The 25,509-nt window shown below is 38.6% G+C and overlaps 1 long non-coding RNA gene across 1 annotated transcript in view; it reads left to right on the forward strand.

The window, feature by feature from the left end:
• The window catches only part of LOC131811520 (uncharacterized), a 75,655-nt gene extending 51,048 nt beyond the window's left edge, over positions 1-24,607 (forward strand). The window contains exons 3-5 of the long non-coding RNA XR_009345966.1: positions 2,676-2,727; positions 6,087-6,188; positions 24,430-24,607. This is a non-coding gene — a long non-coding RNA (uncharacterized LOC131811520). The remainder of the gene's footprint in view (positions 1-2,675; positions 2,728-6,086; positions 6,189-24,429) is intronic.
• Positions 24,608-25,509: the final 902 nt, after the last annotated feature.

Here is a 25,509-nt window from a genome sequence, read left to right on the forward strand (position 1 = left end):
AAGAGTTATTGTAATCATCCTTGGATGGTGCAATTATGGGTAGATTTTTCTTTATTTCCCAAATTTTCAGGAATGAACATGTGTTACTTTTATGATAAAAATGTTATTGTTAATTTATAAAACAGGACTGACACCACCATGAAAAAACAATGTAAAGTCAAGCTTTTGATGCAACTACCCTAGACTTGCTCCCCTACCATGTGAACATTTGTGGATGTACCCATATGTGTTTCTTTTTAGTGTCAGAATTTAGCAAGACAGATTGGAGCCTCATCTCTGCAAAGCCAGTTCCTCTTGCTCAAGGAGAATATTCCTTGTTTATGCTGCAGGCAAAACAACTAGTTTTTTTTTTTTTTTAAACCTCAGGTCTATCGTGAAAATGAGCCATCTGTGGCAGCCAGGGTGTTTTTCCCCAACCTAATAGCACCTTTCATACTGAACTCTTGGGCTTTTCCAGGCGCTTCTGACAGCTGCAGAATGATTATGTTCTTTTTCTTTTTTTAAAAAAAACTGGTAGAAGATGGTATACTGGGAAACTTTGCATATGAATGTAGTGTTGGGAATTAAAAAAAAAAAAACAAGGAAAGCAAAACAAGCCCTGTGGTTGGGTTTGCAAAATGCCACATGGAAGCCCAGTCTCTGCTGACCAATGCTTGGCTGTGGCGAGCTGGCCTCGTGACACAGCTTCTTCACTTTAAGAATGGGGAGAGGTTCTCCCTGTCATCATTTTTTTGTAAATATATTAGATTGTATCAAATACAGAATAGGTATATGGAAACTTTTATTTGATTTTAATTTATTTATATTTTTAAGATTTTATTTATTTATTTGAGAGAAAGAGAGAGCACACAGCAGCAGAGGGAGTGGCAGAGGGAGAGGGAGAAGCAGGCTCCCCGTTGAGCAGAGAGCCCAATCTGGGTCTCGATCCCAGGACCCTGGAATCATGACCTGAGCGAGGGCAGACACTTAACTGACTGAGCCACCCAGGCGCCCTGGAAACATTTTATTTTAAAAAATGAAAGAACGGATGAAGATTGAGTTAAGGGAATTTCTTCCTCTGGTGACTGGAGGACCCACTTTTCCAGCTTACCCACTTGCCTTGGGGAGGGGCCATGCAGATGCCCCTGCTCAAGAGAAGGGGGTGGGGCACCCCACATCCTCATAATACAGGGATAGGTCCATCAGGATGTCCCAGATATTTTAAGCAACCCGAGGGTTAACAGTTCCTTCCCATCTATGAAAGAAAGCAAACATGCACCGTCACTGGTGTTATTCTATTAATATCGCATCCTCCTACCTTCTCTGATGAGTCCTTTTCAAAGTCATGAGGCAAGGTTTGCCACAGGCTGCTGACTACAGCAGGAAAGAAACTGGATGCCAACTTTGTGGCAAAGCAGGTTCCAGACAGTCCTCTGTGTACAGGACGGGGCTTCTCCATTTTCCCCATGCCGTATTTCCCTGCCCGCCTGCATCCTCAGAGTTTTGAATTTTGGCAGCTTTCCCTGTGATGGAAGGAAGCTGGAAATAACTCCTGCTCATTTTCCTTGACTCGTCGGTGTCACTCCATACATCATCAAGCCGTGGAGATCGTGGCTCACGGGGAGCCTCCCCCTCCAAGGCAGCTGGAGAAACCCGTAAGGCAGGCTAAAGCTTAATAAACCCAAGGCTCCTCGGCTAGCTTGGCACTTCCTCTTAATAGTGAAACACATCTTTGACAGTCCACAAAAGTCTCCCTTCTGGGCCTCCTTTGTCTAAACTTAATATTTCCTGTATTAAGTCTTCTAACAATCGTCGTGAGGAAGGTTGAATGCTAAAGAATTCAGAATCAATTAAGACTCCTCCAGGAAATCAAAACCTTCTGTTAAGCTGTAAAATGCTCTGGGATGAACTGGTGTCACCTGATAATATTGCACCAGAGATGTATTGTAAAGCCTGATGCTCAAGGCCAAGTGTCTCTTTCTACAAAAGCTACAATCCCCTCACCACATGAAGTTTATCAGCGCTAGAAGAATAGAAATAATGAGTGATTATACACCACCTTAAGTGACGGTTCTTTTCCCTAATATCAATAGAAAAGACTTTCCTCCTTGTGACCACCTCCACGGCTCTTAGGAAGAGATGCCGCAGTGACAATGAGAAGGTAGGGATGTCCCGCAGTCTGTCGTGAGTGTCTGATAGTGGGGTTCTTTTCTTAAAGTATAATTCTGAGATTAGTAGCTACAGATTAAAGGACCTGCAGGATTCCAGGCGGTCCGAGATCAGGACTCACAAGTGGCAGAACGCAAGGTCAAAGTCTTGATGGGCAGCCACAACACCTAGGTCCCAGGGAATGACAGAACATTTACCTTTAAATCAATAAGTGAGCAGAACCAAGAACTTTTCACAGAAAAATAAAAATTTGCCATGAGAATTCCCAATGAGCCATCAAAGTTATGCTAAAAAGAGGCCCAGTTTATGTAACCTTCCCAACCTAGAAAGTTCCATACGAGACAATTTGAGGGACAGTGGTGAGACAGGTAACACAACTTGGAGTCTTCCCAGATTTAGGAATTCTGATACATGAACAGAGAATGTCATGAGAAAATGCATTTGAATTTCAAAAAGGATCATCAACACTTCTTCTTTCATCAGTCATTAATCATTGCCTTTGTGTTCTTTTTTAACATGGTGATCAGACGTGGGACCTCCAGGCTTCCTCCACAGACTAGACTGGAGAACACGAGACAGGTATTCCCAGCCCAGAGTGATGGCTAAATGCTTGTGCATGTTTCCTGTGCTGAGATCCTTCATTAGCCCAGCTTGACTGTTTCGGGGTGGTGCTGCTTTATCTTTAACGGGCCAGACCTCATTTTTATTCCCACTTCTGGGAAGGACTGTTTGACTCACGTGAAACTTTTCTGGGCTTTGTTAGTGCAGCAAGCATGTTGCTTGGGCCGGTAAGCAATTTCAGTAGTATATAGGTGGTTAATTCCATTGCCAGGCCATTGAGCTCTCTACACGGTCAGTTTGCTGTGTGCTCACTTGCTGTATATACACAGAGCACACGGCAGAAATACGCACCTCCTCTCAACGCAGCGCGCAAGCTGTTAGCAATCTTCTTTACATTACCTGAGGCCCAGTCCATCACCCCTTTCACTTAATATGATAGATTGCAGGACGTAATATAGAAAAATGTAGTGTGTGTGGCATATAAACTCACAGTGCATATCGAATTTAATATACAATGCACAGAAGCCACTCTATAATACATAGTCAAAAAGGCTGCACGCTGCTGTATTGATGCCGGGCCCGGTTCAGGAGAATAAGGCAAGTTTCCATTGCCAGAAAAGAGCAGAGTATTCAATTTCTCATCTAGTATAGAGTATAAATAAAACATGGTGTACGGTAATACCAAACTGCATGAAATGATTTCCCTTAGTACATAAACTTATAGCACCCCAGTCTTTGCTTCAAGTTGAATTTTCCCAGTTCTCTCGGATGGCAATAGGGAATTGTCTGACCTTCTACAGCAAGAACTTCCCACTTAACAGATTCTGGGGCTCCACTGGGCCTCACGCTAATGGACAGCCATTAACCGTCTTGGAGCTCCTTAGAATTCCCTGGAGCTTTGCAAGCTGAGTTCCTGGATCTCTCCAGAGTCAGGAGTTGACAGGCAGCTGTCAGTCAATTGAAAATTTCTTAAAGCTATACCCTGTAGCAAATAAAAGTGCTCAGTATTTATAATGAGAAAAGATGATTGTGCCAACACTAATATGATTTAATAAAAACATTAACTCGGTAGATGTCATCTTTAAGTCTAGTTATCTCCAAATAGATGTCTATGTATTACGTAGTGCCTCTTATTTATAGAGAGCTATTGATTAAGTTCCTCTGCCATTCTTGAGCACAGTCATTTCTGCCTTTACAGCCATGCCTTGAGAAGGGTAGCTCTCAGTTACAGAAGTCCCCAATTTCCATGAAAGTCTGTGAAAATGAGACAAAGAAGACCTTTTCTAAAGCAAATCTTAAATTATATTAACATTACTGGTTTCACAGGGTTGCGTGGTCTAAAGGGACAAGAGGACTAACGCGAGAGACTTTGGAGATGAGTCTCATCTTGGTTCTTCCTTCAGTGGGCAACTTACTGTAGCTTTGTTAGCCTTGCTTTCTCCATGAGTGTGGTTTGGGCAGCTGACGCCCACGCTGCGTGATCCATTGGTTCAGGTCTGGGTGCCGCTTAAGAGTGTGACTGCACTGGTTTGGAGAGGTGGGAAACAGCCAGGGAGGGGTTTTTTCTTTCGGGCTTCTGCAGAGATGTGAGTCATTCTTTTGAGAGTAGCTCTCAAGCTGCTGCCAACTGGGTTGTGAAGTCATGGTTAAGAGGGAATTTTCAGTGGCGAGGGCTATTACTCTCTAATCTCGGTGATTAGAGCACAATGTCTTTTACCTTTCATATCACGAACCTTTTGTCACTGTTGACTCTAAAATATAGGAAATAGATATCAGCTGGGAGTGAAGGAATTAAGAACTGTCCTTGCAAATCTGGGACTTCCGCTGACAGAACAGATCAAGGACGTAAATGAGTAGGAGATCCTGATCGTTATTTTGACTTGTTGCTGATAACGCCGGCTAACAGATCTGCTTAATTAAAGCCATGGCCTTTTTATGGTCAGTTCTTTAATTCTAAATGTTCTTAATCTAAAATAATTTCAGATTTAGAGAATGCTTTAAGGGTAGTGCAAAAAAATTCCTGAATGCTCTTCACTCAAAGTTTTTTTCCATATTTGCTTTCTGATTCTCTCCTTATATATTATTATTGTCATTATTATTAAGTGGATACTCCTTTTTAAAATTCATTTGGGAGTAAGTTGCAGACATAAAAGTCCTTTTCTCCTGGATACCTTTTTAAAAAAGATTTTATTTATTTGTTTGAGAGAGAGAGAGAGAGGAAGCAATAGCAGTGGGGAGAGGCAGAAGGAGAGGGAGAAGCAGCCTCCCCACTGAGCAGGGAGCTGGATGCAGGGCTCGATCCCAGCACCCTGGGGTCATGACCTGAGATGAAGGCAGATGCTTAATAACTGAGCCTCCCAGGCGCTCCTCTTAGATTCTTTTACATGTGTATAGAACAAGGATGTCTTACATAAATGCAGTATAATTATCAAAATCAAGAAAATAACATTAATAAAATGCTATTATCTAATCTATAGACCTTATACAATTTTTCCCAATTGTCCTAATAAAAATATCTTTATAGCAAAAAAGAAAAAAAAAAATTCTGGGCCATTATCGAACCTAGGATCAGACATGGCCCTAAGTGATCCTGTCTTTTTAGCCTGTTTTAATTGAGAATAGTTCCTTATTCGTTCTTCATCTTTCATGATCTTGTGATTTTAGTACAATGTCCCTTAATCTAGAGTTTTCCAATGTTTCCCCACCATTAGCCAAATGCCTCTTAAGTTAAATTTTGAAAGGAAAAATTTGGAGGAAGTTCCCATTTTTCTTAGGGCATGTGAGTCTGTCCAAGTCTGGTGTGGAAAAGTATTGAAACCAGAGAAGGAACAGTACAAGCTGCTGATAGAAATAGGTCACCAACGGAATTATCTTCGTAATTGGGTCTGAGTTAATTCCTGCCACATACTCTCCTCCACCCCCTGTCAAAACACTGTATTGAATCTTGTACTGGGTCCACGCAGTTGGCAACATGAGCTCCTGAGCCTGGCTACCTGATCTTGGAATTTGTTATGGAAAGGCATAACTCACAAATGAAGGGCCATGCGTATGTGCTTTTGGTTTCTTGCATCACCTTTCATTATCTTAAGACTGAAAAGTTAATAACCCAGTGTGTAATCATGCCGTTATCAGTTTACGTGGTAGTAAAGCCCATTCAAATGATGATTACATATGTTAATGAGCATCGTTATAATGCACTACACAGTACATTACCTTCAATAAATATAATTGTTTATGCACTTTAATGAGGGTATATAATGCCCCAAAACTAATGGTATTGACTGAATTGTGATTTATTGCTCTAAAACTTTGCCATTAGGAGAGGAAATCTTACAAAACCTTTTATGTTTACCTAACTTTTTCTCGCCCCCTAAAAGCTGCCACTCATCTCTCCCTCCCCCTGTTACAAGAAGAAAATCACTCCAAGACGCTTCACAGTGTTCCTTGTCAATGCTTTTCTCAACCTGAAGAAGCAGGAGGTGGGTTCATTTAAAGGGTTTAATGAAGATCATTATGTTTACCCCTTAGTAAGGTTTAATGCATTATCTGGCAACAAAACGGATGCCACGTCAGAATTTTGGCTCCAAATCAAATAACAAGGAATAAAAAACATTGTTTGTTAAACTACACGTTAGGAATAGAAAATAAGGCCAGGGATAGCATTTGGCCCAGCGTCCTGCATCGGGCCAGGGGAATGGACAGAGCATGAGTAAATTGTCTTTGAATGTACAGACCTCCACCTGGGGACAAAGAGAGGGTGGGTGGACCCCGCATAATTAATTCTAATTCCAAGAGCTTCTTTCCCCCCTCCTCGGAATCTTTGTCGAAGGGAAAATTTAGTCTCATCTTGACAATGAAACTTAAAAAAAAAAAAAAAAAAAATCCTTGTATCTGATGAATAAGAAATCTGTAAAAACTAGTTATTGTGTCTAATGGGTAATTTGTTTTTCAAATTAATATAGGTCAGAAACACAAGAACTGGAGTCTTCAAGTGGGCTTCACATTACCATACATTTTGGTTTTAGTAGTCTTCATGTTTCTAAGCAGACGGACATCCTGTAGCTAATGTCCTCTGCAAAGATTTCATTAATTAGAGTGCTAGGAATTATTGGCTGTATGTGCAGACACTAAAGTCACTGCTCCTAGGCTGAACCTGAACCAAGACTCACTTATGCCAGTCGCAATTCCCTTCTTTCCACCCACGGAATAGAATCTCATTTGGAGCATTATCTGGTCTCTGGTTTTAGTGTGTATATTTCCCAGCTAATTTCCAGCTTAGCTGCTATCTGGTTCTTACCCACAGAGTGTGTGCATCTGAGCAGTAATTGGGGAGTGACCCATCGCTCTCTGTTATCACATCCTTCAGCCTATGGACGGCACAGACTTCCTATGATCAGCCGGCTTGTAGGAAGACCTTGCCCCTGAAATAACTGCCAATAGAAATCTGTTGCCTTTGGAGGCAAATTTGCATAGAAGGTCTCCTGGTTGGTTTTATTTTTTTCTTTTTCAATCTCCACAGCATACTATCTGAAAGGATTTTCAAGAGTCTTTATGAATAAATAAAACTGCACAACTTAAAGAAAAAGATTAATTCATCTAGATACTCTAAATGCCCTGTAGAAATGACAACAGGGGATCCATCCTGGCATCTTAAAAGGATTTTTTGAACAATAGCAGTTTCTTAAAACAGATTCCCAGGATGGAAGGTAATCACTTGAGAAACTTGCCAAGGTTTACAATGGTGTTCCAAGTAGTTTGAAAGTCAGTAGTTTTGAAAAAAAAAAAAAAAAATTGACATTGAGATGCAATCTGTGGTAAGATCTAATTAATTTTTTTGCTCCTAAGAATAATTTATTATTTACACTTCTTATTATATATGTATTTTAGCTTCATTAGTCTGCAATGCTGGAAAAAATTATACCTTCAAGTCCTATTTATCAAATTAATGGTGCAATTTCATAGTGACACATTCCACATTCATTAAACCAAGTACAGTAAAAATGCATTTAAATTAGATTAGTGTGATGTAATAAAGATTCCAGTGTAGGGGGTGATATTCTAGCTGAAGAGAAACACCCAGATCGAGTTGAAAGCAACTTGGAGATAATGCTTCAAAATTGATTTTGGCACTGGTTAAGTGAAAGAATCTGTGATGATGACTCTTGGGTCGCACTGCCTCCGCCGAGCCATTGTTCTGCTTCACCATGAAAAAGGAGATGAGACTCTGAGACTTAACTCCGTCCTGCAGCAGAATGCTCAAACTTTGCTCAGCCGAAAGCTCTGGCAGTAACTTGCCCAACGTTTCTGGATTGTGACAGATTTGCACAGGATGCAGATAAAAACTTGCATGTATCATTTTTGCCAATTGGTTTATTTTTGCGGATCATAAAAGTCACCATGTACCCATTATGTATTATGTTGCGATGGACCTTCCTTGCAGTGATTAAGAAGGGGGTGTAACTTGTAATGTCACCCATGCTACGTTTCCATGTTTAATGTTGTGGTGCCAACATCGGAGCATGTTACCTTCTAAATTTACATCATAAAATTGTGTGTGTTCCTATAGATATGCCCATGCCATCATGTTGCAAGGCCCTAGAAAGGTCTGGAATGGCTGAAATGTGAATTTAACATGACACATAATATAAATTAGTGCTTAAGGAATACTTTCAAGCTGTTGGGCCTTCTTGGAGATTAAGTGACATAATACACATAAAAGTACCTGGCATATAAAAGGCTTGTATGGTGTCTGCTAAATTGGGATCTGAATCCTTAAGACTGGAAGGCTTTGCACAGAAACTATGGAACAAGCACTAAGATAGAGACAAGGGTGGAGGTGCTCTTTAAAATACATCCAATAAGTTTTATTGTTTGTTAATCATAGGTAGTTCTATGAGTGGACCTATTATTAGAAGTTAGGAGAAAGCAATGCGAGGCACAAAGTAAACAGTTGATGGTGGTCTGCCTGAGTCCATTGAATGGGTTGCTGGATCATGTTTGTCCTGAATGGGTTTCTCTGAACCTTGGCAATGGGATGAGGAAGGAGAAATTGAACAGAAAACAGATCATAATCCCCTCTTGGCCTATGTCACCACCAGATAACCAACCATCTTTGTACTCACCCACTCAAAAAGAAAGATCTATAAGGAGGTCTCAGGAAAGAAATGAAAGTTAAATAAATGAGGGATGATATGAAGCTAACTTAAAAAGAAGGTTTCCAGGGGCGCCTGGGTGGCTCAGTCAGTTGAGCATCTGACCCTTGCTTTTGGCTCAAGTCATCAACTCAGGACCCTGGGATTGAGGGATCTTGCACCCAGTGCAGAGTCTGCTTGAGATTCTTCCCCTTCCCCTCCCCCTCCCCTTTTGTTTCTCCCCCTGCTATCTCTCAAATAAATCAACAAAATAATTTTTAAAAAGAGGTTTCTAGTTTGGGGGGGCATGGCCAAAGGGGCCAAAAAAAAGTACAGATTTCAAAAGGCAGAAAAGAGCAGTGATGTTAGAACAACTTAAATCTTGGCCAATAATTAGTTTGCCAAATACCTGGAAATGTCATGAGTTGGCAGCAACTCCATGGGAAATCTGGGGCTGTGTAGACAACCCATTCGAATAATTGACAGAAAAATATTTCTGGTCAAATAGGATGATGCAGGCTGGCCATTTACAGCTGTCAAATCATCTCAAGAACTGCCAGTCTGTCACTTAACTACTTTCAGAGGGTCAGGGAACCCTGTCTCTGGTGTCAGGATTCAGTGATAAGATGATCTGGTCTACAGTCATTACATGCCTCTGGTCCCTGGACTTGGAATCAACATTTTAAAATTAAAAAAAAAAAAAAAATTGAAGCTAAAAATTATTTTGGCTTCAATTTTTTTTTATCTCTTTAAAAAAACCTGCTTTATAAATAATCAGACAAAAATAGACATTTTTTAGGTATATGACTTTATAAATTTTAACAAATATATAGATTGATGCTACCACCACCAGGACACAGAACAGGCTGCAGAACAGTTCCTGTCCTCCCAGAACTTCTTTGCTCTTTTTTTTTATATCACCCCCGCCCTCATCCCAGCCCCCAGCAACCAATATGTGGTCCATGCCTACAGTTTTATCTTGTTAAAAACACCACCTAAATGTAACCAACAAGTATGCAACACTTGAAACTGGCTTCTTTTACTGAATAATGTTTTGAGATTTATCCAAGTTGCTGAATACTTCAGAAGTTTGCTTCTTTTTATTACTGAGCATTATTTCATTATATGGATGTACCACAGTTTATCTATTGAGTCACTGAAAGACATTGGGTTGGTTCTTGTTTTTGGCAGTTAGGATAGAGCTATTTATAAACATTCCTGAACAGACTGTTTTAAGAGTAGACATGTTCATTTTTGCAGGGTGGATTTTCAGAATGGAATTACTGGATTGTAAGTTAAGAGCATGTTTAAACTGCCAAACCATTTTCACAGTGCTATATCATTTTGCATTCCCAGCAGCAATATAGAAGAGCTCTGTTATGTCACAGGGTCAGTATTTTTTTATTTTAGTCATCTTATTAAATGTGTAGTAGTATCTCATCGTGGCTTTAATTTCCATTTCTCTAGTGACTAATGTTGAACATCTTTTCATGTGCTTACTTTCCATCCTTATATCCTCATGGGTGAAGGGTCTGTTCCAATGTTTCACCCATGTTAATTTTTTTTCTTATTTGTTTTGAGAGTTTAAAAAAAAAATTATTCTGGATACAAGTCCTTTGTCAGATCTGTGATTTAGAAATACGTTCTATCAGTATGTAACTTGCCACTTCATTCTCTTGACATTGATATTCACAGATCAAAAAATTTGTGATATTTTTCTTTTATGGATTGTGTTTTTGGTGTCATGTGTAAGATTTCCTTACTTAATCCAAATCAGGATGATTTCCTTCTATATCATATTTTAGATATTTATAGTTTATGCTTTACATTTAGATCTATGATCCATTTTGAAGCAATTTTTGAATAAGATGTGAGGTTTAGGTTGACGTTTGTTTTTTAGCATATGGATGTACAAATTACTGCTCAGTACTGGTCACTGCCACTGCTGTAGTGGATTGTCTTGGAGCTGGTGCATAAGAGAATAGAAATAAGAGAAGAAATAGCCACACAAAGTGGAGAAATTCATTAGGAGTTCCCCTTCTTACTCCTATAACAAGAGCTAAAGGCTTTCTTGTGGACCTCACTGTCTGCTCTGGGTGTTCACTCAGGGTGTCAACTGCATTTAGTTTGGGCTGAGAGATCCTGGGGAAGAAGAGATAGTGAAGGTAACACTAGTCCAGTGGTACTGCAGGTCTGGTACTCTTCCCTGATTAGCCTGCTGTATGTACTCCTCAGGGACCCCAATGTGCATTCAGTTCAGGTTTTATAGCTGTGGGGGAGATGGGTATAGTGTGCTTATTGCATCTAACCTGGAACTCTCACATCTTTCTTTTATTGCCTCTGTCTAGTACATTCTTATCTTTCTCTCCAACTTCCTTCTTCACCACCCCACCCTCAGAACTTACCATTAAAATTCAACTTGGTTTGTTCCATATTATTTCATCTGTCTGATAGCTTGATATTTCCTCAAAAGAGAGTCCTCAAGAGAGACTCATTATTTTATTCATGGGCTTTGACTCCCCCACCCCCCCAAATGAAGCATTATTTTTGATTTGCAACCTCATGGCAAATGTTAGCCTTTAGAGTGTAGAATAAGGAAGTTCAGTAGATAAACAGAAGTCAGCTTGTGAGCACTGAGCACTCAAATCTTTAGCAAACATTTCCTACAACTTTTATCAAGTTTAGGATGCAATCAGAGTCTTGAGTCCTGGTTGGACTAACATTCCACCGAGCATTAACTTTTATGGAAAGATTATATTCACATCTTTGCATCTTGGTATCTTCTTCTTTATGTCAACTCCAGTGATTTAACTAGTTAAAGTAAAGATGGTTTCAACTTTACTTTATCATAGGAAGTATTCCATGGTAGTCCAATTGCCTTCTTTGCTCTTACAGGCAATTTGCTTCCACACTGCCATAAAACAGTGAGACCTTGGCATGGCTTCCAAAATCTGGGGCTCCAATTCATTCACCTCTGCTTCCCCCAGTTCCTGCCCATGACCACTGATGTTGTATCTCCCTCTTGTGTCTTTTGCTCAGATTTATACAGCCAACAGTTATTGCTGACCGACTTGTAGCATAGACAATAAAAGTTTAATGAAAAGGGAGTAAGTACTCTGTTCTTTGTTTTAGTTTCTATACTTTTTCTGTTTAAAACCAAAAGTTTTTTTTTTAATGGAAAAAATCACAGTGACTTGATCTTGGGTTGCTGAAAAATATAGTTTCCTACTTTTTATCAAGTTCTAAGATCCAATACTAATTCTCTCTGTTGTGGATTTGATTGGTCTAAATATGCTGATGGAAAGACACTGATAAGTAGAAGTCAAAGAAGCCAAAAGACCAATATTTGGTAACTTCAGGGCCTGAAACCAAGGACAGCTCACAAGACAGTGAGAACACAGGTGCTCTGTTCTAGGAAGGAGCATGCTTGGATGCAAGAGACTCCCCAGGTAAAATGAAGAAGTTAATTCTTGGCCCTATATTCAGGACTATATTCCTTCCATGCTAGCTCCTACTAGCATTTTTCTTTACCTATGGATCAATTCCTACCAGGATTGAAAGTGATAAGGGAATTAAAGATCTTCTTTCTCGGGGCGCCTGGGTGGCTCAGTGGGTTAAGCCGCTGCCTTCGGCTCAGGTCATGATCTCAGGGTCCTGGGATCGAGTCCCACATCGGGCTCTCTGCTCAGCAGGGAGCCTGCTTCCTCTTCTCTCTCTCTATCTCTCTGCCTGCCTCTCTGCCTACTTGTAATCTCTGTCTGTCAAATAAAATAAAATCTTAAAAAAAAAAAAAAAAGATCTTCTTTCTCTACCACAGCCTACCCTGCACCCAGAACACTAGAAGTAAAGACTTGGCAAAATTCTTTCGAGATCACAAAGGTCATTATCTAGGCTGAGTTTAAATTTAATATTCAAAATACATAAAAGTTTACTATTGTGCTACTCTACTGAGGCTTGATTTCACCCTATGATGCTGGGGGAAATATCTGGAAGTTTTGCCACAATGAAATGTCAGAACAGATGCCTAAAATAACTAACATGTTACCTGCTGAAGTTTTAAGCTGTCTTTGTTCTGATCCTAGACAAATTATTACATATCTCTATGCTTCAGTTTTCTCATGTACCGAAACGTAGAAGCTGCTCACTTGCCCTATACTATTGTTACAGAGAAAACTATTTAAGTGATTGTGAAATACTTTTTAAGTACGAAATACTGGGAAATGCCAATTATTGGCAATATAGTTCCATCTATAGAAAGAAAAGTATTGGTATAAAAGATAAAGGAACCTAATAGTCCTAGAATAGATAGAGGAAAAATTCTAAAATATGCATAGCCCAAAGCTATGGATTTTCCCTGGAACAGAGCAGAAGAAAGTTAAAAACCAGCTACTTCCAGTTTCTGCTTAGAATATAGAGAGTTGATAAGAACAACATTCATGCTCTTAGCAACAACAGCACAAAAACGGGGGACACACCTCAAATTAACAACTTTTTTTTTAAACCACAAGGGAACTGAGGTCATGTAGCAAGCAACTAGCCAAAACCTAAGGTGATACAGTTTTCATTCAGAGCAAGACTGGACCTGAGCCCTTGTTTACCTGAGATAGATGTGGTCAACCAGAGAATTTCATCAGGAATTGTTAATGAGTTGGTAGAGATTGAATGTGTTGTGAAAGACTATGTAACTCTTTGGGACCATGGGTATTGGCATAGTTTGCACCAACTTTTGGGTTCTTCTCTATATACTTTACCAGGCACTTGGGAAAAAAAAAAAAAAAAAAGGATTGGGGCAGTCCCCAACCCAACTCTTATGCTGTAAATCTGAGGAAGGGAACAGTAGCTGCTGTGAGAGGGACACAGAACTCTGCCTATACCCCATTCCTTACCTCTGCTATGGAAACATGAGGCTTAAATTGCAAGGAGAAAGACAACACACACTACCGACCTTAGAACACTGGAGAAAATCCATTGTAGCTAAGGGAGGTAAACATAAAATTACTCTTTTCCCCTGGGAGGAGGGACAGGATTATGTGCTGGGACTACAGCTGGGAAAGGGCCAGAGAAAAAGCCACACCTGTGACCCAGAGAAAGCGTGCTGCCTAAGACTGCAGCTTAATTAGCCCAACAGAGAATGCCCTCCTTGTCCTCCACCATCAGACTAACAACCTTCAAATACAAGTAATAATGAAGTATACTTCTGGAATAATAGCAAGAGCATGGAGAGATAGAGTCTCTGGAGTGCAGCACAAAGCAAAGACCCAGAGCTGAGGATGGAGGAGATAGTTGAAACATTTCTGAAAACATTGTCCCCACACTAAATGCAAGGTATCAGTGGAGGAATTTGAAGCCTATTATACACTGAGGGTAATCAAGGCAACACCAAAATCCCAAACCAGCTCAATTCTTAATCAGATTGACTTAGTCTCCCACACTAAAAGCCACACACACACACACACACACACACGTGTGCCCATCTTTAGGTGACCAAACAAACAAATAAACAAAAGACAAAAGCAAAAACAAAACAAAAACAAAAAAACAAAAAACAAAAACAAAAACAAAACCCCCCCACCAAAACCAAAATAAAAAAACCTACTACATATCAACCTTACTGTCTTATGCAAGATATCAGGTTTTTAACAAAAACTTATGAAAATCTTTGCATATGAAAAAGCAAGGGAAAAGTCACATTACAAAGACAAAGAGCAATTGACAGAACCAGACTCAGATAGGACATAAAAGTTGAAATTATAAGATGGGTAAATTTAAATAACTTTGATTGATATGTTGAAGGCTATAATGGAGAAACTGAATAAAATGCAAGATAAAATGAAATTTTAGCACAAAGATGGAAACTATAAGAAAGAGTCAAACGGAATTAACAGAAATGAAAAAAATAGTAACAGAGATGAAGAATGCCTTAAATGGACTTCTTAGTAGACTCACATAGCCAAAGAAGGAATCAGTTAGCTTGAAGATAGGTCAAAAGAAATGACCCAAATTGAAAGACAAAGAGTTAAAAGGATAGTGATTGAGAATTTATAAATATTAATGACAGGAAATAGAACACAGATAAAAAATGCTAAAGAACATCAAGCAGGATAAGAAAACTATACACCTAGGTATATCATATTTAAGCATCTGAAAACAAGAAATTTTGAAGATAGCCAGAGGGGGGAAAAAGGGACCATTACATGCTGAAGAATGACAGATAAGAATTACAGCAGACTTCACGTTGAAAACTATGAATGTCAATGTACAGTGAAGTGATGTCTTTAAATTGTTGAAATTTTGAAGTCAATCTAGAATTCTATACTCAGACGAAATATCTTCCAAAAATAAATAGAAATAAAGACTTGCCCAGAAAAACAAAATCAGAAAGAATTCATTTCCCACATTTTATGAGAAAGGTTAAAGGATATTCTTTAGGCAAAAGAAATGATACCAGGCAGAAATTTGGATCTGTATGAAGGAATGAAGAGTTCCAAAAATGACTGAGAGTAATAATAGCATTCATTTTGTTTACCTTTAATTACTCTAAATATTAAATGAATGTCTAGGGGTGCCTGGGTGGCTCAGTCGTTAAGTGTCTTCCTCCAGCCCAGGTCATGGTCCCACAGTCCTGTGATCGAGTCCCACTTCGGGCTCCCTGATCAGTGGGGAGTCTGCTTCTCCCTCTTCTGCTCCCCCTGCTTATGTTCCCTTCCTTGATGTCTCTTTCTCTGGCAATTAAATAAATAAAATCTTTAAAACAATAAAAGTTAAATGCATTTCTAAAACCAAAAAAAGCAATGTATTTTGTGTTTTCTATGTAAAAGCAAAATATATAACAATGATAAATGCACAGAGTTTGGGAAGGCAGAACTAGGAATATATTGTTAGAAGATCCATGCACTACATAAAGCATTATAAATATTATTCAAGAGTAAACACTAATTAAATAAATTAAAGATGCACATTTAATTAATTTATTTATAGATGCATATTTTATTTATTTTTTTAAAGATTTATTTATTTATTTTAAAGAGAGTGTGTGTGTGAGAAGGTGGGGAGGAGACAGAGGGAGAGAAATTCAAGCAGACTCCCTGCTGAGTGCATAGTCCTACATGGGGCTCAGTCCCAGGACACTGACATCATGATCTGAGCTGAAATCAACAGGAGTCTGATGCCTAACCAAGTAAGCGGACCAGGCACCCCTAAAGATGCATATTTTAAATCCTAGAGCAACTTCTAGACATTTCTAGAGGTAAAAGAAATAAACCAATAGTGGAAATAAAATGTAATCACAAGAAAATTCTCAGTTAAACCAAAGAAGGAAAAAATAAAGACTACATGGAAGAAATAGAAACCAGATAACAAAGTGGTTGATTTTAATACAAACATATCAATAATTACATAAATGTTAATCTAAAACACAGACTAACTGATTTTAAAATCAAGATATAATTGGACATGCTCTATACAAGAAACTCACTTTAGATATATAGACATAGATTGGTTAAAAGTAAAAATATACCAAGCAAACTCTAATCAAAAGAAAAGCATTATTGTTAATTAGTGCCAGATAATGAAGACTTCAGATCAAGAAATATTATCAGGGATAAATGAAGGATATTCTGTAAAAATAAAGGGATAAATTATCCAAGAAGACATATCCTAAGTATGCACACCTCACAAAAAATTTCAAAATACATTTTTTGAAAACCCTAATAGGTCTAAAAAGAAAAATAGAAAAATCCGTAATTGTCATGGAGACTTTAAGAATCCTTTCTAAGTAATTGATATTAAAAAAGTAGACTGAAAAACAAGTAAGGGTATAAAAGACCTGAACAATACTATCAACCAACTTTATCTAACTGACTTTTATAGAACATTCCACCAACAACAGAAAAATTCACATTCCTTTCTTTTGGAATATTTACTAATATAGACTGTATTTTGGGTCACAAAACAGACTTCAACACATTTTAAAAGAGTAGAAGTCATGGAAATTATATTATGTAAATTATTATGTAAATTTGTGAATTATCTTTCAGAAATCAATAAAGAAAGATATCCAAAAATACCCAAATATTTCAAAACAAGCAACATACTTTTAAGTAACTTAAAAGCCAAAGGGAAAAAATTAAATATATTTTGAGCTGAGTAAAAATAAAAATGCAAAATTTCAAAATTTGTGAATTATAGTTAAAAACAGTTTTGAGATCACAATTTATAGAATTACATGCTTATGTAAGAAAGTAAGCATGATCTCAAATCCATTGATTTTGACAAAGGTGTAAAGACAATTTAAAGAAAAAAGATAACTTTTCAACAAATGATACTAGAGCAATTGGGTGTCCATATGCAAAAAGGTGAACCTTTAACTCTCACACTTTATGCAAAAATTAACTCAACAGAGATCATAGATCTGGACAAGAAACATAGAACTCTCAAATTTTTGGAATAAATCCTAAGAAAATCTGTGTGACCTTGTTTGGGTTGGGTAAAAGTTTAGATAAGATGCCAAAAACCTGAGCCAGAAGAGGAAAACTAATAAATTGGAGTTTATAATTTAAAATTGTTATTATGCAAAGGACCGCATTAAGAAAATGAAGATGCAGGCCAGAAACTGTGACATTCTTCTTCTTCTTCTTCTTCTTTTTTTATCAAATCATGCATCTCACAAAATACTTTTTTCTGGAATATATTTTTATAAACTCTCAAAGGCCAAGAAGAAAACATATAACCCAATAACACTGGGCAAAAGATTTAAAAACTTGACTCCAAAAAAATGATAATAAAATAAAATAAAAATATTTTAAAAAGCTAAAAACTTGCCTCCAAAAGATATATGATGGCAAATAAGCACATCTAAACAAACAAACAAACAAACAAAAAACCTCAACATCATTAGTCACTAGAGATATGCAAATTAAAACTACAATGAGGTACCACTATATACCTATTAGATGGCAAGAGCAAAACAAAGCAAAAGCACTGACAATATATAAAACCAAGTGCTGGCAAGGAGTCAGAGCAATTCGGGCTCCCATATGATGCTGGCGTGATTGCTAAAGTGGTACAGTCATTTTGGAAAATATTTTGGTAGTTTCTTATAAAAGAAAACACACACATGCTTACCTTATGATGTAGCAATGCCACTTCTAGGTATTTATTCATAATAAATAAAAATGTATGGCCTCACAAAGATCTGTATTGAAATGCTTATAGCAATTTGGCTAATTCTGAAAACTGGAAACAACTTGAATATCCTTCAGCTGGTGAACGAATAAACTACCTCCACACCATGGAATACTACTTGGCCAGTAAAAAGGAATGAATTCTTGATACATACAATGGTGTTGATAAGCACCAAATAATTTTATTACATGAGAGAAAATAGACTTAAAAGGCTAGATAAAATATGATCACATTTACATGACATTCTAGAAAAAACCTAACTAGAGAGACAGAGCAGACAAGTGGTTTCCAAAGATTGGGGTGGAAGGTAATGCTGAACTACAAAGGGGCGGTGTGAGGGAGTATTTGGGGGCAGTAGAACTGTTTGTGTAGTGATTGTGGTGAGGGATATACAACTTGGTACATTTGTCAACACCCAAAGAATTGTATGACACAAAGAGTAGATTTTAGTGTGTAAATTTAAAAAAGGAAGGAAAGAAGGAGAAAAAGAGTTGCAACAAATCTGATAAATGCACAGACTATATCTGAGGGTATATACATGACATAAGAGAGGCTGAGCAAATTTTCAGGATGATAGAATATTTGGTGGAATTGTTAGGAAGTAAGCAGGAACTCTTCCCTATAGTGTTTCTGATAATAAGACAAGAGGCAGTTTACCTCAGGGAGCTTGAGGCAATAGGAACTTATATTTGAAGAGGAGGAGAAAGGGGATAGAAATAACATTTACTGAGTGAATTTTATATTCCATGCATTTTGCTAGATACTTTTTTACAGAGAGTCACTGATTGTTTCTCACTGTGAGCCCAAGATATTACCATTCCCATTATACAGATAAAGAAACTAAGGCATGGACAGATTAAATAATTTAGTCAAAGTTCTGCAACTAGCAAGCAGAAGAATCTGAATTTCTACTAAAGATTGCCTGGTCTGTACTTCCTCAGCAGGTGGTATCACTATCTACATGTAAATGGGTTGAAGAAAGCCAGAGGTTAATCTTTATTACCTATAGTCACTTTTCCTTTGTCAGGAAGCTGTGGAATCTGCATAGGATCACAGTGACTTTTTAAAATAGAAGACAGGCAGTAGGGACCTCTTGCTGTATTGTAGTATATTACTCTTTATACTTGATGTTAAATATTGTTTATTAAGTTAAAAAAATTTCACTTAAACATTTGTAAGTGAAAAGAGTGGTATTTGACTAAGAGTTATAGGATTTACAAAATTTATCACTTGTAATTTGATCCTGTAAGTGTTCAGAGTTTTAGAAATGTCTTACAATTCTAGACTTGCATTAAGAAATCACATGGAGAAAAATAGTAGCACTTCCTTAAACATGGAGAAAAGAGATCAATGTCAGAATAGGAAAAGTTGGGAATATTTAGCCAAAATTGATTTCACTAGGCTGAGGTATAACATTCATATTTTTTTCTTTTATGATAACTATTCTAATATTTATCACTATTCTAATATATATGAGCTGTTTTGTACTACCGTCAATTAAAGACAACTTCTAGCACAAAATTTATTATTCGAAACCATCAAATACGTAAACACAGAGAGATACTATATTCTTGAATACGGAGATGATACATTGTTTTTCATTTCTTCTCAGGTTTATTGAAGTATTATTTATATATAATATTGTATAAGTTTAAGGTGTACAACATAAAGATTTGATACATGTTCATATTTCAAAACAATTACTATAAGTATAGTTAACATCCATCGCCTCATTTGGTTACAAATTTTTTCTTATGGTAAATTTAAAGGTTTATTCTCTTAGTAACTTTCAAATATATAATATGATATTGTTAATTGTAGTCACTATGAGCTCCCACAACCCAGGAAAAAAACAAATAATCCAATGAATAGTGCAAACAATTCTTTAAAGTATATAAGAAATTATTTTGTAATAAAAGAGATTTCCCAAGTACTCCCTGAGTGATTAATTGGTCAGTAACTGGTTTTGAGACCAGTCTGGGGGAAAAAAAAAATCAGATCTCTATCCCACATTCAAATAATTTTTTTTTTTAAAGATTTATTTATTTATTTATTTGACAGGCAGAGATCAACAAGTAGGCAGAAAGGCAGGCAGAGAGAGAGGAGTAAGAAGGCTCGCTGCGGAACAGAGACCCCGATGTCAGGCTCGATTCCAGGATCCCGGGATCACGACCTGAGCAGAAGGCAGAGGCCCCAACCCACTGAGCCAACCAGGCATCCCTCAAATAAATTTTTAATTAAATATTTAACCATTGAAAAGTTAAACAAAAGTGCACCAAAATTATTAACAAATATATTTATACTATTATACTCTTTATATGTTATAAAAATATGTAGTATAAATGCATTTATATTCTTCAGAATGAAGATATTTCTACATAAAATATCAAAGGTAGAAATCAAAAGGAAAAAACCGGTAGTGTCAACTACAGATAAATGTAAAAGTTCTGTAAAGCAAAATCTTTACAAATTAAGTTAAAGTGCCTAAGAGAGGGAAAAACAATTGCAACATATACAGCAGAAAAATAATTGTTATCTCAAAGTTCCCATCTCAAAGATCAATAGCACAGAGATCACCTGAAAAAATGGCAAAAGATTTGAACAGAATTTACAAAAAAGAATATAATTAGATAAGAGATATGAAAAAAATTGTCTTAAATGAAAATAAGCAAATATGCCCTTTGGAGCTTATCATGTTGTTGAATAATTATTTCAAATACCCAGTATTGGCAAGGATTTCAGCAAAACTAACAAAACTAGTTTCAGCAAAACTAAGAAGGATTTTCAGCAAAACTAACCGAGCAAAACTAACCTAAACACCCATTACTACGGAGAATTTTTACATGAGCATTTGAAAGTACATTTTAAAGGCTTTCAATGCTGGATAGTTTTGACCTAGAAACTCCAGTTTAGGAAACTATCTGAAGGGAAACAACAATGTGGACAAAGACTAATGTGCGTTGCATTATTGGTACTAATAACAAAAGGTAGAACTACCCTTCATGTCCCGAAATGTTTTGCAAGTGTTGACTGTTAAGACTTCAGGAATTTTCTAAGCCAGTTGTTGAAGTGTTGTTGGTAGCTTGAAATCAATCATGATGTGATGTTATTTACGCTCCAGAAATCAGAAAATGCTACACATCTAGTCCGGTTTTATCCATCAGAGAGCAGTTGATAAACATCTACCAGCATTTTACTGCTTTTACATCTATTATTAATAATATTTGCATGATACTAAAATGAGTCTTCATATGGTTTTTTTTTTCTGAGTAATTAAATTAAAAATATTTTCTTATGTTTATATCTGGATTCTTTACTTGGATCATGTGATACCTTTGTACTAAAAACTTATTGTTTGAATGAGTAATTTTCGGTGTTCCTGTCTATGTCACTCCTAAATATCACTGTCAAACTCCCTGTGAATCATCTATAGCAGGGATCAGAAATTCCAGCTCAGGGGCCAAATCTAGCCAACAAAGCCAGGGTTATACTTTGATTCTTGTGTGCAAATGTCTATCAGATTCACTCTTTTTTCATACTTTAAAAACTTCCCTCTTCTTGAGCTGGAGTTAAATGCAATCAGATGAACCTTGAACAAAAGAATATATTCTTAGAGATATAATAGGAACTCATGAGAGAATTTCAGAGCTCCAGAATAGCAAAATAGCAAAATAATTTGTCTACCATGATTAAGAAAAGTAGGTAATTTTCCTATTGAATAATGATTTGTACAGTATAACAAAAAAAGGTCACAATAAATAAATTTTATTTAGCCAAAATACCATTATATTAAAATCCAATATGCAAACACAAATACCACACAGTGATAGGAAAAGGTATTTTAAAGCACTGAACATGAACTTCATCAAGAGGTCATTGGTACAGAAACTCCTGTGCCAAAGAGCCTGAAGTTCATCTTCTGTGAAAAGCCAGTGACCCCCCAAACTTCTCATTTCTTGTCTCTAGATCACCTGGAGTATCCAGTCTACTAATTGAATGGTGGTTGGTCCCAAATTCTAAAGTCTTTTTTAATTTATTTCTTGTATGGTGCCAAATGTGTCCTCTTTAATTTGCACTACAAGTGTGAAAAGGAAGAAGTGGGACTTAGAGATGCGAAGGGGCAGGTGTTCTAGTTGTAAAAGCACAGGTAAAAACAGAGCCTCTCCGCAACAGGGAGACTGTGAAGGGCTTGCTCTCTGGATCTGAAATATTTTTGGTGTCTGCAATGGACACAGTCTCACCAGAAACACACCGCAGGCATGCTCACGTTATGCGTGTCTGTGGTTGGTACGGACGTGTCTGTGAGTGTGGAGGGGAGAAGGAAAGGATGGGTATGAATCAGATATATTTTTGCTGATTTTTAATTGTCTATTTTTCAAAGATATCCTTATGACACATAGCTAGAGAGTGTCTACCGTGTGCTTGACTCCGGTGATAGTCGTGAGTAAGACATACTCTCCACCCTTGGGGAACTGAAAATCTGGCCAATGAGACAAACACATGAGTAATTAATAGATGACTGGCACTACACTGATCAGGGGACTAAAACAACTCTGGGAACACAGAGGGGACCATTCGTTGTCCACATGGGAGAAGGGATAAGTGTGTTAGAGAAACTTCCTCGAAGGTGGCATTCAAAAGATGAATGAGATCTCACTTGGCACAACAATGCGGCACCATGTATATGGAATGAAAGCACAAGCAAGTTCTGTGGTAGGCAGTGGCTGGCTCCCTTGGTCTGCAGTCTGCCGGGGTTCGTCAGGAGATTGCCACACATTCCTTTAAAAAAGGAGTTCAGATCCAAGACCAACAATACATCAGGCAAGAAGGAAGGACCTAAAGGTAAGTGCAAAGGGAACAAAAAGCTAACCAACAAACAACAAACCCCAAACTTGACCCTTTCCATTACTTTTTCACACCAGGAACAATGTGAGGCATGATGAACTCTCTTAAACTCGAAGAATGCCCTGGCTGATTTTCTGATCACGGCAAGATGGAGCGAGTCACATGACACATCACGATTGCTTTCATCTCCATGTACTTTGTTACAGATAAAGGAGAGGAGGTGACCGGCTTCATTCACGTCTTCCACAGGCATTTACAGAGCACCTACTTTGTGCTTAGAACTCCACTCAACACTGGGAAGTCAGGAGAGATGAGGTCTAGCTCATGGGATCCTGGTGTGTCTGAGCTAGTCTGTAGGACTAGGTCTGTAGGACCTCTCTCTTTCTTGTCTCACGGGATTGGAGAATGGAAGTCACATGTCGGGGTGAGCACAGTAAAGGGGCAAGCCTGAATGTGGGCCCTGTGTCTTATCCCTGGACCCCCTTCCTGCTCAGCCAGCAGAAGGAGCAAAGGCAAAACTGGTCCAGTTCAGCACTGGCCCCGGAAGTTCTGACAACAGCAGAGACTTTGTCCTTGGATGTGTGTGTGTGAGCCACCGTGAAGCTGTCCCTGGGAGATGGCAGCACGGTATTTGTCTGTGATGCCGGTAGCAACGGGAGAGGCAGATGAAGGCGGATGTCACAGAATATCCAAGAGGCCAAGAATCACATGGAAACCTATGCTCTCTGGCCGCTTCTGAATTCCTTTTGGAGAAATTGAGATTGCTAGGGTTGTGGGGTAGAGAAAAAAGGCCAGGGAACGATGATTCATGACAATTTTTGTGACCTCAGTTTTATGACCCCAACAATCCGGTGAAGGAAGATTTGGGGTTTTTATTCTCAAGTCACAGACGAGGAAACAAAAACTCGAGTTTGGCCATGTTGTTGGTAAGGTGATTGACTCGGAGCTCAAACCCAGACTGGCTTCAGAGTCCTGTTGGTTTTGGTCATGTTTTCTGACAAATGGTCCTTATGGTAATTTTGTGTGTCATGGGATATAAATCATGACCCCTGAAAACTCATCTTTAAACACAAAGAGTCAGTCTACACCCATGATAGGGCCTTCCCTAAAGTGGTTAGTCTAGAAGCTTGAACACAGTGGGTGTTTGAGAGGCTTTGAAAAAATCTATTCATTGGAAGGGTCTAGTCATATTTGCCAAAGCAGATGCCTAAGTTCGCCTCCTCTATTCAGGGAAGCAACAGCACCAGGGGTCTTTCAGGAGGCTAATCCCTCCCTGGGTCAGTGAGCTTCAGCTTCAATCTTCTATTCCCTGTATCTTGCGAGCCTGACCTTGTGAAGACACAGAAGGAATGTAAAGTCACGTGCCCTTTCTATAGTGGGTCAGATCACTTCTTATTTTTTAACTAGATAAGGGCATCAATATTATTGCTGGTAAGTATAGATTTTTAAAAATGGTTTTCAAGGTCAATACATATGAATCAAGAGTACTCTGATACTATAGTGGCTTTTCTAAGAATTACCTGGGCATTAGCGGAAAGTAACGGATCTTACTGGCTTTCAGGCTCTATTCCAGTCTATTCACATCGGTGGGAACGAAGAAGCAACATGGGGCTTAGAACAGAAATCTGAAAATTGCGGACGGACGGCAGAGAGGAGCCACCTGTTTAATTGTATTCAAACTCGTCTGAACTGGTTTCTAAAGACCTTCATCCTTCCCCTCCCCTCCAAGAAAAAGAGCAAACCAGCATTTTCTTTTAATTCAGTTCTATTTGGGAAGGGTTTTGAAACTATAAAGAGTCAGGGCGAGGTGGGGGGAGGGCTGGGAATCTGATCTACCGGCTTTTGCAACACGCCAGCCACGCTGTATACAGAATAAGGAAGCTGCATTTCAGATTGAGGTGGTGAAGGTCACCAGATAGCAGTGTGAGCCCCTGCTTTAATGCTGAGCGTGACATTTTTGTATCCTTTGTGCGGTGGTCCATATGGAACAGCATAGCACCTAGACCGAGCTGGGCTAATGCCTTCTGGAATGAGAGGAGAGGGTGTAAACCAGCCAGGAGCCAGCAGCAGCATGTAGTTCTGTGGGTTTATGCCAAGGTGAAGGCTGCTGCTGCCTGTGTGATGCTGCGTGGGCTCGAGCAAGATGACCCTGGTTCCTCCCCGGCTTTACACAAGCCTTCTCCAGTAATTATCTGACTGAGGGACTGTGCTGCTAATGCTCAGGGACCAGGTGGTCACGGGGTGTGGGAGGGTGCAGTGCGGGGAGAGAAGGATGGACTTTGTGACCCCCACTGATGAGGGATCCTGGCTGCGGAGATGTTCACAGCTGTCTGCTTTTTAGCCCTGCTTGCAGTTCTCTCCCTGTTCCCCATCCGGAAAACTTCCCCCTCAAGAGAGCCTTCTTTTAAAATGACTCAGATTTGAGTAACTTCAAATCGCAGCAATCTGAAAGCTAATTATGGCCTTTTGCACCATCGCCTGGCTATTTCCCTGCCTTGGCTGTTTCCCTCCTGCTGCTGGCCATTTCCCTGTCATTAACACTTCCACCAGAGACTGTGGAAGGGACAGCAGAGGACGCCAGGCTCCAATCAGCCCCTCGCGCTTGGGCGGGGTGGTTTAGCTGCTTTGAGTACAAGTTCCC

Source organism: Mustela lutreola, chromosome 11 (genome assembly GCF_030435805.1).
Source record: "Mustela lutreola isolate mMusLut2 chromosome 11, mMusLut2.pri, whole genome shotgun sequence".
NCBI lineage: Eukaryota > Metazoa > Chordata > Mammalia > Carnivora > Mustelidae > Mustela > Mustela lutreola.